Source organism: Zingiber officinale, chromosome 5B (assembly GCF_018446385.1).
Source record: "Zingiber officinale cultivar Zhangliang chromosome 5B, Zo_v1.1, whole genome shotgun sequence".
Taxonomy (NCBI): Eukaryota; Viridiplantae; Streptophyta; class Magnoliopsida; order Zingiberales; family Zingiberaceae; genus Zingiber; species Zingiber officinale.
In genome coordinates, this window is record NC_055995.1 from 38,678,622 (window position 1) to 38,693,065 (window position 14,444).

A 14,444-nucleotide genomic window follows, 5' to 3' on the forward strand; every position below is an offset into this window, starting at 1 on the left:
GTTTTAATGCAAAGACCACGGCTGCCAGCTCGAGGTCATGAGTGGGGTAGTTCTTCTCATAATCTTTGAGCTGTCTGGAAGCATAAGCTATAACCTTCCCCTCTTGCATGAGAACAACTCCAAGGCCCATCTTGGAAGCATCACTGTATATGTCAAAACTCTTGTCACTCTCTGGAACAGTCAGAATGGGAGCACTAGTCAGTCTTTTCTTCAATGCTTGGAAACTTTGCTCACATTTGTCTGACCATTCAAACTTCTTGTTCTTCCTAGTTAGGGCTGTTAGTGGAGAGGCTATCCTGGAAAAGTCCTCCATGAATTTTCTGTAATATCCAGCTAACCCAAGGAAGCTTTTGATCTCCTTGGCGTTATTGGGTCTACATGAGTTGTTGACCGCCTCTAATTTGGAAGGATCCACCTGGATGCCTTCTTTAGAAATGATGTGACCTAGAAACGCCACCTGCTCTAACCAGAACTCGCACTTTGAGAATTTGGCATAAAGCTATTTTTGCTGTAGGATCTGCAGTACTATCCTCAAGTGCGTGTCATGCTCCTCTGGGGTTCTTGAATAAATCAGAATGTCGTCGATGAACACGATGACAAATTTGTCGAGGTATTCTCTGAACACTCTGTTCATTAAGTCCATGAAGACCGCATGTGCATTAGTCACACCAAACGGCATGACCACAAACTCGTAATGTCCATATCTAGTCCTGAAAGTTGTTCTGGGTATATCACTTTCTTTCACTTTCAGATGGTGATATTCCGAGCGTAAATCTATCTTCGAGAAAACTGTGGCCCCTCTTAGCTGATCAAAGAGATCATCTATTCTGGGAAGAGGGTACTTGTTCTTAACTGTTACTTTATCAGCGCTCTATAATCTATGCACATCCGCATAGATCCATCTTTCTTCTTAACGAACAACACTGGAGCTCCCCATGGTGAATGACTGGGGTGGATGAAACCTTTGTCAAGTAGCTCCTGAAGTTGTTCTTGTAACTCTTTCAGCTCTGCTGGAGACATCCGGTACGGAGCTTTTGAAATTGGACCGGTACCAGGAACCAACTCAATTTCGAACTCCACTTCTCTGTTGGGAGGTAGTCCAGGTAGCTCTTCTGGAAATACCTCTGGATACTCACAAACTACCCGAACATCCTCTTGCTTGAGTCCCTTCTTTTCTTCTGCATTCACAATGTATGCAAGAAAACCAGCACACCCTTTAGCTAACATCTGGTGAGCTGTTAGAGAAGAGAGGAATTTCTGGGTCTTCCTCTTTGGTACTCCCGTGAACTCAAAGGATGGTTCACCTTCTGGACTAAAAATCACTTTCCTTCTGCGGTAGCCCACCGAGGCACTATACTTGCTGAGGAAATCCATACCTAGAATGATATTGAAATCTTGCATCGCAAAGACTACTAGATCGACATATAGCACTCGGTCTGAAATTCTGACTGGTACAGCCCGAAGCCACTGGTTGGACTCCATGACTTCCTCAGAAGGTAGGGTTGTCAAGAACTTGGAATTCATGCTCTCTGTAGGCACCTGAAATTCCTTGGCAAAGGGCACTGATATAAAAGAATGGGTCACCCCAGTATCAAATAGTACAGTAGCTAAATGCTGAAAAATAACTACTTGACCTGTTACGACCGTGGAGGCACTAGCAGCTTCCTCTTTAGTGAGGGAGAATACTCTGGCACTGGCTGGAACTGGTGGGGCTTCCAACCTTCCTTGACTGAGCTAAGGTCCATCCAGAGTTGCAGGCATGTAGTGTAACTAAGGCTTGCTCCCGTATGGCTCTGCCTGTTGTTGAGGTGCCTTAAACTTGTTAGGGCACGCTTTAGCTAGATGTCCTTCTTGACCACACGAATAACACCCGATCTTCCCCCAAAAGACAGGCTCTTGGATGCAGTCTCCCACATTTGGGACAGGGAGGGAACTTGACCTGCTTGTTTGTTGGACCTCCCTTCTGGCTACCCCCTATATTCCATCGTTTCCTTTTGTTATCCTTGCCCTTCCAGTTCTGCTTACTTGCCTGGGGTTTCTGACTCACTGTTGTCTTGTCCTCTATCTTGACTGGCTTGAGTTACGTTTGTTGTGCCTTGATGTTGTTCAGATAGTGCTCAGCGACTAATGCCCTGCTGACCAGCTCTTCACCAGTCTGTGGCTGGTGAGTTCCACTACTCACATTAAGTGCTATTTCTGGTCTCAGCATTCGGAGCATCAGTCTAACTCGTTCCTTCTCTACACTCACTAACTCTGGGCAGAGCCGAGCTAGCCTGTTGAATCTTTTGACTGCTTCTTCTACTGGTAGGTCACCTTGTCTGAATTATATAAACTCCTCATAATGTTTATTTGCGATCCATTGGCGGAATAATTATTCATAAAACTCTGTCTCAAAGTCAGCCCAGCTCATCTGGTTGGCTGCTCTCTTGCTCTTAACTCTCTCCCACCACATACGAGCATCTCCAGATAGGCAGAAGGAGGCACACTTGACTTTCTCGACTTCTGGCCAGTCAAGAAGCTCCATTGTGCTCTCTAGTGTCTTGAACCAAGCCTGGACATCCCAGGGCTCAGTCGTGCCTGAGAAGCTTTCTGGCTTCAACTTCAGCCACTGTATCAGGTATGCATTTTGTCGTTTAGGTGCTGTGGCGACTTCCAGGGCAGCTGGTGGAACCTCAGTCACCACCGGGGTCTCCACATTGATAGTAGGGGGAGGGGAAGGAACTGGCTGCTGATTTGCTATCAGATTGGCGATTACTTGTTGCTGCTCTGCTACTTGTTTCTAGAGTTGAGCAACAACTTCAGAGAGATCAGGCTCAGTTGTTCTGGGCTCTTCGTTCTCCAGAGCTCAGTCCTTAGTACGAGCGGTACGGGGACGCCCTCTTCTTGCCATCTAGTCATGCAGAGAGAGAAAACTTGAAATCGTCCCTATACTCTCTAGACATATATATATATATAAACATAGAAAAACCAAAACAAGAACTTTTATCTTACTCAAACACATATAAGTAAATACTTCTAAGGATTTCTCTATACTGCAATTAACAAGGAAAGACATAATAAATAAAAAATTAAGTACTTTTTTACGTGAAGACGGCAAGGCTGATGCTGATGTGTGTGTGATGCTGGAGAATGGGGACTGCTCTGATACCAGCTATAACGACCACCCTCCTCTTCACTAGTCTGTGGAGGTGGTCGTTACTTAACTATCAGACTCTACTTAACTAGAGTTGCTCACGCTATTGATAGTGATACTTAGAACTCTCAGAAACTCGAAACATGCAATTAAGTAGTAGCTGAAACATAACGGAATATAGGTAGTTCATCTCCTTGAAAATACATGCTACTGTTCATAAATCATGACATGCAATTCATAAAGGGATATAAGTGATTCATCTCTACCCTCAACTCAAAATCTTTAAGACAACTGAAATATATATATAAATCTGCACATGCATGCTACGGTGACATAACTCAAGTAATGGGACTAATGTGCATAGCAATTTAAATGGGAGAGTTCTATGAACAAAACTAGCAATACAAAAATAATTAGTCCATCTAAATTTCCGTAACACTCAAAAACAGAATCTTAATAAACTTTTGAGGCAGTGTCCCAAGGTTTCCATTCATCAGCCACCATACACCCGTCATGCATCTCCTTGTCACCTCCCTTCACTATAGCTTTCCTTTTCCTTTATCTGCAGTAAGAGGAAATGTAACTATAAGCGGATGCTTAATAAGCGTTGTCTAACTCATAAAACTCAATATGCATATATATATATATATATATATATATATATCTATAACGAAAACTAAAACAAACTGAAATGCTTAAACACATGGTTGTTCGTGTCCAGAAAAAATTCAAAGAAAACTAAAATCTACAATGCCAATTGTAAAGCCGTTCACTCTCAACAAAGCCAGCAAAAGGGATAAAACTGCACTGCAATTGGTGGCTGTTCTTGCTCGTGGAAATACAAAACAAGCAAATCTGGGCTGCACATTTGAATTAAAATTGTTCATGCTCAGAATTAACAAGGTAGTCTATACTGGAATGCTAAACTTCACAATCATTAGTTCTAAAACTGCATGAAAATAACAAGTAACAAAAGATCTAACAGCATGGTTAACACAAGTTGTTCCTACTAAAGAGTTCCACAGGAAGTCAAAACTTCATGTCTAAATTAACTACTAAAGAGATCTAGCTGAATACACCCAGAACAAAGGTTGTTCATTGTCAATGCGTAGCACAACAAACTTAACAGTAAGCTCCTCTGTTCGTGCCCCTTTTTTTGTAGCACAAATCAAGCTAAAACCTACTGGAATTTAAAAACCTATGTAAAGCTTATTTCATTTGTTCAAAGCTTATACTTTTATAATTCAAACTAATAATAAATTTCCTCTTGGGCCCAGGTGTAGTACCAAAGCGCGCTCCCTAATAGAGACTGGGGTGGAGAGCCACCAATCCTATGAGGGTGAAGACCTTGGTCTTACCATTGCTGGGGATCCAAATTCTGGAATTCAGAATCCTATAACGACCTTAATCTTGCTTTAGTTACAGCTACCCATAAGCCTCTATGAGATCTAATAGGGCACATAACTACTCTCCTACATCCTCATTTAGATGGCTGTTCCAACACATTACAGCAAGGAAAGTCTAAACTAAGATGCTACATATATATATACCATTCCTGTTCATCGCATTAACCACGAAACCAAAACTACATGCTCAAAAAAAAAAAACAAATCTAAACCATTTCATGCTCACTGCCTGGCAACAAAACCGAAAATTGCAAGGCTCTATATGAACCGATCATGCCCATTAAGGTAACAAAAAGAAAACCTATATCAAAGTCTGAAATGCTAATTATAAGGGCTGAAGAATCTAAACCACATGCCTAATCTATACAATTTATTTATTTTCTTTTTGAGATTCACGGCAGTAAGCTTCAAAAGCAACACTCCTTACAGCATGCTTCGAAAATCAAGAAAAAATAATGATCCGAAAGCTACTCCTACTGCAGGTGAGAAGCACTTACCGAGTTTCCTTGACTCACAGCCGAGATTGGCTTCTAGGGTTTTGGAGAAGCTCGAAATTTCCGGCAACTCCTCGCGTCTATGCACTCTCCTCGACGAGGTGATCGTGAAGATGTGAAAAGCCCTCGGGATGGGTCCTTGGCCGGCCGCCGGAGATGGAGCCCTAGCTTCCTCCTTTTTGTTTTCGCCCACGTAGGGAATGCCGCGCGCAGTCGGGAGGAGGAAGAGTTTTAGGTCACGAGAGAATAAACTCAATTCCTCTCTTAACTTATCCCTCTTTATACCTAGGGTATTTCTGTTACCTATTACCGCTTAAATTTATTTTCACCCTCTAATTGATCAGCACGGCCCTTCTGGGTTCTTGGTCATCTGAAACAACTTAAGGCTTTGCTTAACTAGGGGTCTCCGGTTCGATCCTTGGCTCGGCCTCTTTTTGCCTCAACTTTGTTTCTTTTGGTAAAAATACCAAACGAACTCCGAAAATTACATAAAAATACTCTAAAAATTTCTAAAAATCTCTAGAATATTTATAAAGAATTTCTAATTATTTATAAGTATTATTAGGACTCATATTGAGGAAATTTGGGTTGTTACCTCACTTGGCTACTAAGATTCATAAATTCTAGTACTTAAGCCTGGAGGCTAGAGTTCGAATCTTGGGGAAGGAAAAAATCCACTAGCCAGGGGTGGAAAGTCCTAGTGAGTAATGACACGGCCAGAGGGTCGTCGGTCGATGACATTAGAGGTCGCCAATTGGGCCGATGACATAAGGGGCCGTCAGTGGGCCGCCGCAAGGGCCGCCCAAGAAGCCAAAGGGTCGGGTCATTACAATAAAAGGCACCTTTTCATTGTAACGACCCGGCCCATTTGGCGGTCCATTTGATGACCCTCGGGTCATCGACCATCGACCGTCAGCCGAGCCATTACTCACTAGGACTTTCTGTTAGGTTTTTCGGGCCGCGAAAATCACTTTTTCTCATCGCGGAAATCCCGAAAGCCTCGTCACCGGACACGTGCGAAGTAAAAGCTTTTGAAAACATTACGAGTACTAGTTTTATGCTAGTTCTAAACTAGGAGAAGGAATTACCCTTGATGCGAAGCCCTTCGCGTATCCCGCTCTTCCAAGTGATACCGGATCTCGAGGTTGTCAAGTGTACAACCCTCTAGAAGTATCCACACGAACAAATAGGTGGAGAAAACCTAACACAAAGGTGTGCTAGCACCTTGGTAAGGTTCGGCCAAGAGAGGAGAGGGAGAGCTTGAGGAGAGAGCTTGAGGAAGAAGATGATGTGAATGAGCCTTGAATGGAAAATGAATTCCATTCACAATCAAAAGTGGCCGGGCACCTTCATGGAGTGTAACTCCTTCTCATTTAATGTGGCCGGCCACATTAAATTTAAAGGGAATTTGTAACCCCCATTAGGTGGCACACACATGTGCTAAACATGATGATGTGGCACATCATCATTGGCCACTTAATGCCAAGTCACAAATGATGTGGCATAAAGTCAAGTCAAACTTGACTCTTCCTCTTCCTCTTCCTCTCAAGTCAAGTCAAACTTGACTTAATCTCTCTCATGGTTGATCTAATCCAACCATTTAATTCAAGCCAATTTAATATAATGAATCTAATTCATTTAATTAAATTGATTCAATGAGTCATAATCTAAATTAGACTCATTGAACACATGAATCAACTTGAGTCCAACTCAATTAGCCCAATTAGGATTACTTTTAATCCAATTTGATTCATCACATGAATCTAATCCTCTTAGTTCATCATATAAACCTAATCTCCATCTAATTGTCCTTAGTGTGTGACCCTATAGGTTCTTGTAACGTTGGTAATGCCCCTAAACCCATTTAGGAGCATAAGTAATGAGCGATATCTAGCAACACATCATTACTACCCAAGTTACAAGAATGTTGAGATCCAACATCACCTTGTAAATACTAATTGTGACTCCTCACAAAATATGACAAGTGTCCTTCTATCCTAGACATCTAGATTGATCAATGTGAGGCATAGACTGTGTCATCCTCTGACCAATCTAAATCTTGAACTCCAAGTAGACTCACTAAATCAAATGAGCCCAATATCTCATATTGACTCATTTGGGCATGGCCATGTACTTCGTGGTCTCACTCTATCAAGAATATTGATGTCTCTCCCGTCATATAGGAGGGATAGATCCCATCTACATCACTCACATCCCTCTGCATAATTCGTTACATACCCAGTAATCGCCTTTATAGTCCACCCAGTTACGGGTGACGTTTGACGAAACCAAAGTACATAACTCCTTATGTAGGGAACCATGGTGACTTCAGGTCTAAGGACTAGTAGTCATACTAATAGCCACATGAGAAAGTATATGCCACTCATATAACGATCCATGATACTTTCTCATGGCGAGTCATTCAGTATACATTCTCCAATGCATACCCATGTGTCAACTTGATATCTCCATATCCATGACTTGTGAGATCAAGTCATCGAGTTGACCTACATGCTAGTCTCGTCGCATTAACATTGTCCCTGAATGTTAATACTCGACTAGGAATGATTAAGATTAGTGTTCCCTATATCATCTCACTATCGGTTCAACTAACCGATTGATATAGGTAAGAACCCTCTACTCAAGGACGCTATTATACTTAGTTTATTTGTCACCAATACAAGTAAGTATAATAACAAAAAAAACCAATACCTTTATTTATATAAGAATATGATACAACAAGTCCATAATACAATCATCAAATGATTGGCTCTAGGGCTCTAACTAACACTTTCCACCCCTGGCCAGTGGATTTTTGCCTTCCCCAGGATTCGAACTCTAGACCTCTAGGCTTAAGTACTAGAATTTATGAATCCTGGTAGCCAAGTGCTAGAGTTTATGAATCCTGGTAGCCAAGTGAGTGGCACTCACTTGGCTACCAGGATTCATAAACTCTAGTACTTAAGCTTGGAGGTCTAGAGTTCGAATCCTAGGGGAGGCAAAAATCCACTGCCAAGGGTGGAAAGTCCTAATGAGTAACGACACAGCCAAAGGGTCGTTGGTCGACAACATTAGAGGTCGCCAAATGGGTCGACGATATAAGGGCCGCCAGTTGGGCCGCCACAAGGGCCGTCCAAGAGGCCAAAGGGTCAGGTAGTTATAATAAAAAGACACCTTTTATTGTAACGACCCGGCCCTTTGGCCTCTTGGGCGGCCCTTGCGGCGACCCACTGGCGGCCCCTTATGTCGTCAACTCATTTGGTGACCTCTCATGTAGTCGACCGACGACCCTTTGGCCGTGCCGTTACTCACTAGGACTTTCCACCCTTGGCCAGTGGATTTTTGTCTTCCCCAGGATTCGAACTCTAGACCTCCAGGCTTAAATACTAGAGTTTATGAATCCTTGTAGCCAAGTGCTACTGGTTATTTTATTGTAACGACCCGGCCCTTTGGCCTCTTGGGCAGCCCTTGTGGCGGCCCACTGGTGGTCCCTTATGTCGTCGGCCCATTTAACAACCTCTAATGTCATCGACCGACGACCCTTGGCCGTGACGTTACTCACTAGGACTTTCCACCCCTGGCCAGTGGATTTTTGCCTCCCCCAGGATTCGAACTCTAGACCTCCAGGCTTAAGTACTAGAGTTTATAAATCCTGGTAGCCAAGTGAGCGCCAGGATTCATAAACTCTAGTACTTAAGCCTGGAGGTCTAGAGTTCGAATCCTGGGGGAGGCAAAAATCCACTGGCCAGGGGTGGAAAGTCCTAGTGAGTAACGGCACGGGGCCGCCAGTGGCCCGCCACAAGGGTTGCCCAAGAGGCCAAAGGGCCGGGTCGTTACAATAAAAGACACCTTTTTATTGTAACGACCCGGCCCTTTGGCCTCTTGGGCGGCCGTTGTGGCAGCCCAACTGGCGGCCCTTATATCGTTGGCCCATTTGGGGACCTCTCATGTCATCGACCGATGACCCTTGGCCGTGTCGTTACTCACTAGGACTTTCCACCCCCGGCAGTGGATTTTTGCCTTCCTCAGGATTCGAACTCTAGACCTCCAGGCTAAGTAGTAGAGTTTATGAATCCTGGTAGCCAAGTGAGAGCCCGAGTTTTTAAAGTTAAATAGGGAGTTTGGATTTTGGATTCTAAGACTAAGATTTGAAATAGCAAAGCAAGTATGAAATCAAACCTAATGAATAAAATACAATGCAAGAATTGAGAGCTAAGTCTAACCTAACTACAATTGCAGAAAATAAAAGTTAACATGAAGTAATTAACGAAAGTAAGCATGGAATAAAACCTAGAGCATTAAAGAAACCTAATCTAACTTAACCTAATTGAATTTAAATGAAGACATAAAACTTAACAATTGAAAGAGCAATACAAAGCAAGAGTTAAGTAAACTAAGATGCATCAGATTGAACCTAACTATTGAAAGAGACATTTCACCGAACACATGACATGCAGGAATTAGAACCTAACTACGAAACATTTTATCAAACAAGTTGGGTGCATGAAACAATTAAAGCCAAGTGCGTGCAATCTAAGTAAGGGAGATCAAGTTTGGTATAAGCATTCAATAAGAAACATAACACACATCCAACATGATAAAAGAAACAACCCAATAAATCTGATTAGGTTTAGATTATTACCCTTATCAGCAGTTTGTGGCTCTTCCGACGATGGTAAATCTGTCCAACAACCCTCACCTCCTCAGAATTCACCGATACACGACAGTGGCATAAATCCAAGCACAAATGGGGTCACCGCAGCAATGGATCCGCAATCCAGAAGATGTCAATCCGTTGATAAGCTGTGATGGCTATAAAATAGGGAAGAGGAATAGAGATGACAACATCTCATACCTCCTTGTGGCTGACCGGATGGCCACGACACAATTGAAGGGGGCAACGCATGGTAACCCCTCGCAACTGCTGATACGCAGAAGAACAACCCTACTCTCATGTGTACTCAACTCTCTGACGGTGGCAAATAGAAGAGGAAGAAGTGGCAGCCGGTGAAAGAGATGGCGACGATGCTAGCCGCCCAAAATTGTAGGTACTATGGTCGGATGCGATGACGCTAGCTGCATCTAGGACAAAGAGGCAAGGGGAAAAAGTAGAAGAGTATCAGGCCACCTGATAGCCTAGAGAGCTTGGTGTTGGTGAGGCTCGCAGAGAGAAGGACTGTTGTCGGCGGTGCTCTCGTGACAATCGGCACGGTGAGGACCTCTGTGACGAGGAGACGACGGTAGAGGAGGGAAGATGACGCGAAAGAAGAGAAAGAGGCGCCGGTTGGAGAAGATGAGGAGAAGAAGAAGAGCAGAGAGTAAACGACGTGAGAGAGGAGGAAGAATCGTCGCGAGAGAGGAGGAAGAATCGGGGTGGCGATGAGATAAGGTGAGGAAGGGTTCGACGATTAGGGAGGAATAGGGACGGTGAGGAATTATAACCATAAATTGATTAATTAAATTAGTAAACTAGGTTTATTTTAATTAAAGCTTAAGTAATTTCCTTTATCAACTCCTATTTAAATTGAGTATTCCAAATAGACTTTTCTCAAGTCCGCAAATGCATCCCCTCCAATTACGCCTTACGAGCTCCGAAAAATTCCTAGAAAATTTTTAAAAATTTCTAAAAATTTCGTTAAGATTATTCCCCAATTAAACCTTATTATTTAATTATTATTATTTTTATTGCCTTATTTTACAATAAAAGTGCACAATTATTAGTAAAAATTAATAAAAATAACAAGAATTCAGAGACTGTAGGGTGGGTGACCTCACGGTCGCATGAGGGGGCTAATTGAAAAGGTCGCGAACCTTACGACCTTGAGAAGCAACTGTAGACAACCTCAAGTGGTTGTGACCAACCTCACAACTACGGTTGACCTCGCAGCTGCGAGCGACCTTGCAGCTGCGAGTGACCTTGCAGCCGTATGAGATGGACAACAAGCACGAGAAAAAAAAAAATCAGAGGCGGGGGAAAAAGAATTCGTACCAAAGCCAAATTAGGACGAGGAGAAAGGGTAAGAAAATCTAATTCATATTTATTTTTGTTTATAAAAAGTTATATGTAATTTCATATTAAATTTGGTTTAAATTCTTTCTTAAAGTTTTTTCATATATTAAATTTTATCAAAATGAACATATTTACAATTTCGTGTCTATTTATATAAATATAAAACAGATTTTATTTTCGTTTAAAATTTTCATTAAATGTTTAAATGGTCACAAATTCCATTTATAATCTATATTTATTTTTTTAATAAAATTTATACATAGCTTCGTATCAAAATTTATGTTAAATTTATTTTCAAATATTATATTTCATTAAAGTTAAACAAATTAATTATTATGTAACAAATCTGTATATGATTTATATAAATTTGAAATAGATTTTATTTTCGTTTTAACTTTTAATTAATTTATAAACTAAATTTGTCACAGAAATTATACAGTCTCAAATTCTGTTTATAATTCATATTTATTTTTGTTTATAAAAATTTATATGTAATTTTGTTTCAAATTTGTTTTAAATTCTATCTTAATTTTTTAAAAAAATATATATATAATTTACTAAAATGAAATGGATTAATAATTCTCTGATTTATATAAATCTGAAACAGATTTTATTTTCGTTTTAACTTTTAATTAATTTATAAAAAAAATTTGTCACAAAAATTATACAATCTCAAATTCTATTTATATTTCATATTTATTTGTGTTTATAAAAATTTATATGTAATTTCGTTTCAAATTTATTTTAAATTCTGTCTTAATTTTTTTTAAAAAATATATAATTTACTAAAATGAAACGGATTAATAATTCCATATTAAATCTGTTTCTGAAGCCCTGTTTTCTTATAGTGTGAGGAGGAACCCAAGCATCTTTACTAGAGACATTTCAACAAGAATATTTCTATGCGTAGTTCAGTAAATGTGCATTTTGGCTATCCTCCGTGGGATTTCTCAGACAAGTGGGTTCTTGCAAAAATAGTTTCGTGTGATCCTCAAACAAGTAGATGCTATTATTAGATGGGAAGTTAGAGCACTTACATGCGTCTATGGCTGCTTCGTCACTTTTGGTCGCACTGATCGAGGGAGCACTAATTAGTGATTAACACCTCAAATTTTGAAATGACAAATGAGATTCATGACTAATGACAAATTTTTAGAGATGAGGATGAGACTCCCCGATTTTGAGGGAGAGTATGTATGCTCTTGAGGCACATGCAAATAAAGAAAACCTACTCCCAAAAGTGAACCGATCATGATCTTACAGTTTATCCGGGATGTACGCATATGTTTCATGACCTAAGATACTCTTCCGGTTGGAACATTGTGGAGAAGGTCATTAAAAATTTGGTATCCTAACACTTGGTGTGTCAACAAGTGAAGGCAGAACATCAAAGTGGAGCAGTGGAAGTATAGTTGGCCCATAATCCACAGGGAATATTAGAGATCAGCAAGATTACTTTAGAAGATTCATATACTGGAATGAAAATAAGAGCATATTATGATAGGCTTTGCTGTGTGGTTACCCAGAACACAAAAGGGAATGATTCAATTTGGGTGATCGTTGATCGATTAACCAGGTTTGTCCATTTTCTCGCTGACTCGTTGGACTGATTCTTTGGATCACTAGGCGGAGCTTCTAATGAGTTATGTGTATAGAACTTCATTTTGTACAGAATTTTAGCCAGACATAGATAGACAGAGCATGCCATTCAGACACTAGAAGACTTGCATACAACATGTGGGATGGGCTTTGACAGTAGTTGGAAACATTATCTATGTTTAGTGTGTTCACTTACATTAATGAATCGTAATATTAGCATAGCGAAACCATGATTACAGAACAAAAACCAAGTTGACACCTTTGGTTTTACTTAGTTCAGAGACTATGATGACTCCTATTCTAAGGCCTGCGATCGTTGATCGCTTACGTTGGATAGTCCACTATCAATTCGTAAAAGCTTTACAGATATGTAAGTACAAGTATTAAAATTAAAGTATACTGACAACAAATGATTAGTAGTTGTTTAGTGATTGTCGGAGTAGCGTTTGGATGTCGTTGAATCGCCTCAGAGCAGCGCACACGGAAGATGATCATTCTGAATGTGCTGTTCCAAAGCTGCTGGTAGACTCTCCATTTATAGCCGAGTCAGTCCTGATCCAAATCCATTGATCTCAGGATCAATTTTTGACTCGACGTTGATCGATCAACCGATCTAGGTGTTCGGTTGACTAAACCCTATGAACCTACCCAGCTTCTTGTCCACATGCTTCTGCTCAGATTACAGTCTTCGTTCGGTCAACCAATCCCACCATTCGTTCGACCGATCCCGCTGACCTCGCTGGCCTATCTGATCCGATCCACCTGACTTGACCATGTCGACACCTATCCACCATTCTATCGAATGAACCCTAGGTTCGATCGATCGATCCTTTGGTCGAACCCGATCAGCTTGCTGGAAATCTACTCTGTTTTCTTGGAGGTTTGGTCAATCGATCCCCGGTTCAGTTGACCGATCAAGGCCGAAACTTCAATATGAAAAATGTTAGTTTCCCTGTAAAATAGAGTTAGACAAATATCAAATAGTAAAGTAATATATAACTTTTTATGGTCTTCGAACTGTCCGGTTCTGACTTTCAGATTTCTCCATAAACCCTAGGTCGAACTGACACCTACTGTTCCCTCTTCTAGGAACACATCTTCACCTACTCCTTTCAGAAGAGTTACTTTTGCCAGACCGGTCCTCTAGACCGACTGAACTTTTGTTAAGCGCCCGAGACTTCAAGACTTTCCCGCTGGACGTCCAATCTCCAACCCATCCAGTCTTTCACCTGGTCCGCGACCACTAGGATTTTCACCTAGAGTCCCCGACTCTAGGATTTCGCCCAAAGTACATGACCCACCAAGACTTTTCAGAACCTAGGGTTACCATCCCCTAGGACCTAGGGTTATCTCCCCATAGAATTTTCTGTTAGATTTTTCGGGCCGCGAAAATCGCTTTTCGCGTCGCGGAAACCCCGAATCACCCAAAGCCGTAGATCCGTGCAAAGAAAACCGAACGAAAATTACTAGTACGAGTTTTCAAATATCTAGATCTACTCCTAGATCTATGTGTTAAGAAATATACCTTGAAGCGTGGCCTTTCGCGTTCCCGCTCGTCCAAGGAATTGCCGAATCTCTAGAATGTCAAGCGTCGGTCCTCTAGAAGTATCCACACGAACACGTAGGTGGAGAAAACCTCACACAAAGGTGTGCTAGCACCTTGGTAAGATTCGGCCAAGCAAGGAGGAGAGGGAGAGGGAGAGCTTGAGGAAGAAGGAACAATAATGCACACTTGAATAAAATCAAATTTCATTCACCACTTGTGTGTGGCCGGCCACTCCATGGAGTGTAACTCCCATTCC